Below are 5,421 nucleotides of genomic sequence, written 5' to 3' on the forward strand. Positions count from 1 at the left end.
GCACTTACCATATGCAGTGATTATGGAACCCAAGAAAATAGTCTCACTGTTTCCATTGTTTCCCCATCTATTTGCCATGAAGTGATGGGATCAGATGCCATGATCTTAGTTTTCTGTATGTTAAGTATTAGCCCAGCTTTTCACTCTCCACTTTCACTTTCACTGAGAGGCTCTGTAGTTCTTCACTTTCTGCCATAAGGGTGGTGTCATCTGCATATCTGAGGTTATTGATATTTCTCCCGCCAATCTTGATTCTAGCTTGTGCTTCATCCAGCTCAGCATTTCTCATGATGTACTCTGCATAGAAGTTAAATAAGCAGGGTGACAATATACAGCCTTGATGTATGCTTTTCTCTATTTGGAACCAATCTGTTGTTCCATGTCCAGTTAAAACTGTTGCTTCTTAACTTGCATACAGATTTCTCAGGAGGCAGGAGAGGTGGTCTGGTATTCCCATTTCTTTCAGAATTTTCCACAGTTTGTTGTGATCCACAACGAAAAACGTTTTGGCTAATCAATAAAGCAGAAGTAGATGTTTTTCTGGAACTCTCTTGCTTTTTCTATGAACCAACAGATGTCGGCAACTTGATCTCTGGTTCCTCTGCCTTTTCTAAATCCAGCTTGAAAACAGCAAGTTCATGGTTCACATAATGTTGAACTCTGGTTTGGATAATTTTGAGCATTACTTTGCTAGTGTGTGGGATGAGTGCAATTATGTGGTAGTTTGACCATTCTTTGGCATTGCCTTTCTCTAGGATTGGAATGAAAATTGACCTTTTCCAGTTCTGTGGCCACCGCTGAGATTTCCAAGTTTGCTGGCATATTGCATGCAGCACTTTCACAGCATCATCTTTCAGGATTTGAAATAGCTCAACTGGAATTCCATCACCTCCATTAGCTTTGTTCATTGTGATGCTTCCTAAGGCCCACTTTACTTCACATTCCAGGATATCTGGCTCTGGGTGAGTGATCACACCATTGTGGTTATCTATGTCATAAAATTGTTTTTGAATAGTTCTTCTGTGTATTCTTGCCTCCTCTCCTTAATATCTTTTTCTTCTGTTACGTCCATACAGTTTCTGTCCTTTATTGTGCCCATCTTTGCATGCAATGTTCCCTTGGTATATCTAATTTTCTTCAAGTGATCTCTAGCTGTCCCATTCTATTTTTTCCTCTATTTCTTTGCACTGATCACTGAGGAAAGCTTTCCTCTCTCTCCTTGCTATTCTTTGTAATTCTGCATTCAAATGGATACATCTTTCCTTTTCTCCTTTGCCTTTAGCTTCTCTTCTTTTCTTAGCTATTTATAAGGCCTCCTCAGACAACCATTTTGGGTTTATCCATTTCTTTTTGTTGGGGATGGTCTTGATCATTGCCTCCTGTAGAGTGTCACAAACTTCCATCCATAGTTCTTCAGGCACTCTGTCTATCAGATCTAGTCTCTTAAATCTATTTGTCACTTCTACTGTATAATTGTAATGGATTTGATTTAGGTCATACCTGAATGGTCTAGTGGTTTTCCCTGCTTTCTTCAATTTAAGTTTGAATTTGACAATAATGGGTTCGTGATCTGAGTCACAGTCAGCTCCTGGTCTTGTTTTCACAGACTGTATAGAGCTTCTCTATCTTTGGCTGCAAAGAATATAATCAATCTGATTTAGGTGTTGACCATCTGGTGATGGCCGTGTGTAGAGGCTTCTCTTATGTTGTTGGAAGACAGTGTTTGCTATAACCAGTGCATTCTCTTGGCAAAACTCTGTTAGTCTTTGCCGTGTTCCATTTTGTACTCCAAGGGCATATTTGCCCGTTACCAGGTATCTCTTGACTTCCTTCTTTTGCATTCCAGTCCCCTATAATGAAAAGGACATCTTTTTTTAGGTGTTAGTTCTAGAATGTTTTGTAGGTCTTCATAGATCTGTTCAAATTCAGCTTCTTCCACATTACTGTTTGGGGCATAGACTTGGGTTACTGTGATATTGATTGGTTTGTCTTGGAAACGAACAGAGATCATCCTATCATTTTTGAGATTGCATCCAAGTACTGCATTTCAAACTCTTTTGTTGACTATGAGGGTTACTCAATTTATTCTAAGGGATTCTTGCCCACAGTGGTAGATATAACGGTCATTTGAGTTAAATTCACCCATTCCAGTCCATTTTAGTTCACTGATCCCTAAAATACCGATGTTCACTCTTGCCATCTCCTATTCGACCACTTCTCAGTTTACTGTGATTCATGGACCTAACATTCCAGGTTCCTATGGAATATTGCTCTTTACAGCATCGGACTTTACTTCCATCACTAGTCACAGCCACAACTGGAGGTTGTTTTTGCTTTGGCTCCGTGTCTTCATTCTTTCTGGGGTAATTTCTCCACTCTTCTCCAGTAGCATATTGGGCACCAATCACCTTGGGGAGTTCATCTTTCATTGTCCTATCTTTTTTGCCTTTTCGTACTGTTCACGGTGTTCTCAAGGCAAGAATAGTGAAGTTAGATGCCATTCCCTTTTCCAGTGGATCACGTTTTGTCAGAACTCTCCACCATCCCCCATCCATCTTGGGTGACCTTACATGGCATGGCTCATAGTTTCATTGAGTTAGATAAGACTGTGGTCCATGTGACCAGATTGATTAGTTCCCTATGATTGTGGTTTTCGTTCTTTCTGCCCTCTGAGAGATGAGGATAAGAGGCTTATGGAAGCTCCCTGATAGGAGAGACTGACTGTGGAGGAAACTGGGTCTTGTTCTAATGGGCATGGCCATGCTCAGTAAATCTTTAATCCAATTTTCGGTGGATGGGCAGGGCTGTATCCCCTCCCCGTTGTTTGACCTGAGACCAAACTATGGTAGAGGTGATGCAGATAATGGAGACCTCCTTCAAAATGTCTTGTGCGAGCACTGCCACCCTCAGTGCCCCCGACCCTGCCGCAGGCCACCGCCGACCCACGCCTCCGCCAGAGACTCCTGGCCACTCACAGGCAAGTCTGGGTCAGTGTCTTGTGGGGTCACTGCCCCTTTCTCCTGCATCCTGGTGTGCACAGGGTTTTGTTTGTGCCCTCCAAGAGTCTGCTTCCACCGTCTTCGTAAGTTCTGGTGGCTCTATGGTGGGGTCATTGGTGACCTCCTCTAAGAGGGCTTATGCCACACACAGGTCCAGGGCACGCAGAGCCCCTTCCCCTGAGACAGGCCACCGCTGACCTTCACCTCCACAGGAGACGCTGAAACACTCAAAGGCCGGCCTGTCTCAGTGTCTGTGGTGTCTCCTGGTGCGCACAAGCTATTCTTTAGCCATCTGAGCATCTCCGGCAGGTGTGGGTTTTGATTCTAAACACAATTTTGCCTCTCCTTCTGTCTTTCTGGGGCTTCTCCTTTGCCTTCGGACATAGGGTATCTTTTTTTGGAGGGATCCAACAATCTCCAGTCGATGTTTGTTCAGTAGCAAGTTGTAATTTTGGAGTTCTCACAGGAGATGAGTGCACGTCCTGCTACTTCACCATCTTGTGAAATCGTTTCTCGGCCTTTTGGCTATGAGCAAATGTAGTATCTGTTCTTATCAGTTTAATTAGGTGGAAAGCTCTCTATGAGACATCTTGATTGTTGAATGGAATTCCATGGGCCTGGTCCACTTTCACATAAGAGATCGATTTTAATATAAGCATGCTTTCTCAGAAGTGTCATTTACTGACATCTAAATTCACCCAATTCAAGCAATTGATTTAAAAATGAATCATAGTTGCAAGTCTGTAAAGCTAATTCCATGGCAATGGTTTTACCAAAATCAGAAAGACTAAACGACTTAATATTTAGTAGAATTTGGCTCAGATGGTAAAGCATCTGCCTGCGATGTGGGAGACCTGGGTTTGATCCCTGGGTTGGAAAGATCCAATGGAGAAGGAAATGGCAACCTACTCCAGTATTCTGGCCTGGAGAATTCCAAGAATGGGCTACAGTCCATGGGATCACAAAGAGTCGGACACAACTGAGTGACTTCACTTTCACTTTTCACATTTGTTTACTTTAAAGGACTTGTTCATGTGGTTCTCAAGGCTAGACTGCTGAGGAGGTTTGCCACCCCCTTCTATAGTGGGACCACATTTTGTCAGAACTCTCCACCATGACCTGTCCATTTTGAGTGGCCCTGCAGGGCATGGCTCAGTTTCACTGAGTTAGACAAAGCTGTGATCCATGTGATTAGTCTGGTTAGTTTTCTGTGATTGTGGCTTTCATTCTGTCTGTTCTCTGATGGATGAAGACAAGAGGCTTGTGGAAGCTTGATAATGGGAGGGACTGCCTGTAAGGAAAACTGGGTCTTGTTTTGATGGGTAAGGCCATGCTCAGTAAATCTTTAATCCAATGTTCTATTGATGGGTGGGGCTGTGTTTCCTCCCCATAGTTTAGCTGAGGCCAAAAGATGTTAGGGGTTATGGCAACCTCCTCCAAAAGGACTTACGCCAGGGAGCTGCGCATTCCAGGACTGCTCCTGTCAGTTTCCCTGAGGCTGTGGCCGGTCACCGTAGACCCACGCCTCCACTGGAGACTCCCAAACACTGAAAGGCATGTCTGCCTCAGTCTCTTATGCTCCTTTCTCCTGTGTCTTGGTGGCCTTCCCCAGTCCTGTGGAAGTTCTGTAATCAAATCCTGCTGACCTTCAAAGCCAGATTCCCTGGGGATTCTTAGTCCCTTCCCCAGATCTCCAGGGGGTTGGGAAGTCTGTTTTGGAGCCTAGAACTTTTGCAACAGTGTAAGAACTTTTATGGTATAATGGTTCTCCAGTTTGTGTATTGCCCACTCAGTAGCTCTATAGTGGGGATAATGGTGACCTCCTCCACAAGGACTTATGCCACACATCATGCCTCTCAGGACTGCTGCTGCCAGAGCTTCTGTCCCCAAGGCAAACTGGTGACCTCTACCTCTGCAGGAGACCCTCAAACAGTGAAAGGCCCAGGGGCCCATAAATATCCCTGGCATTTAATTTGTCCCCAGGAAACATTTATGGAACAAATACTTGAACGATGATATTTTTCTATTGTGGTTTACTTTTTTTTTTCAAAGGAAATTATATTAGATGACAACTTTTCTGCTTTAATAGTCTTCTTGTTAAAATGTTGTTAAATTTATATCAATGCACCAAAGATTGCTTCACTGCTTTTTAAAATGCAAATGTCTAGAAATTATTATCTTAGAGGGCAATTTTCTGAGTGTGGTCACATAAATTCCTAAGAATTTTTAATTCCACTCCCATCTCACCCAAACTTTACTCTCTTCTGTAATGAAGAAACTACCTTAATGGCTGAGTATAGGATTCAGTCTGATGCAAAATTCTGACCCAGAAAAACAAAAGGAACTAGTCAAGTCAAATCCATTTTGAAAAGCAACATTTAAGAAAACAATAAATAATACCCAAATCCAGAAGTTCAAGTTG

At 43.0% G+C, this 5,421-nt stretch overlaps 1 pseudogene; it reads left to right on the forward strand.

Moving 5' to 3' along the window:
* Nucleotides 1–3,504: 3,504 nt before the first annotated feature.
* Nucleotides 3,505–3,630, forward strand: LOC122708418 (annotated as a pseudogene).
* The last annotated feature ends 1,791 nt before the right edge of the window (nt 3,631–5,421 follow it).

Source organism: Cervus elaphus, chromosome 14, assembly GCF_910594005.1.
Source record: "Cervus elaphus chromosome 14, mCerEla1.1, whole genome shotgun sequence".
Classification (NCBI taxonomy): domain Eukaryota; kingdom Metazoa; phylum Chordata; class Mammalia; order Artiodactyla; family Cervidae; genus Cervus; species Cervus elaphus.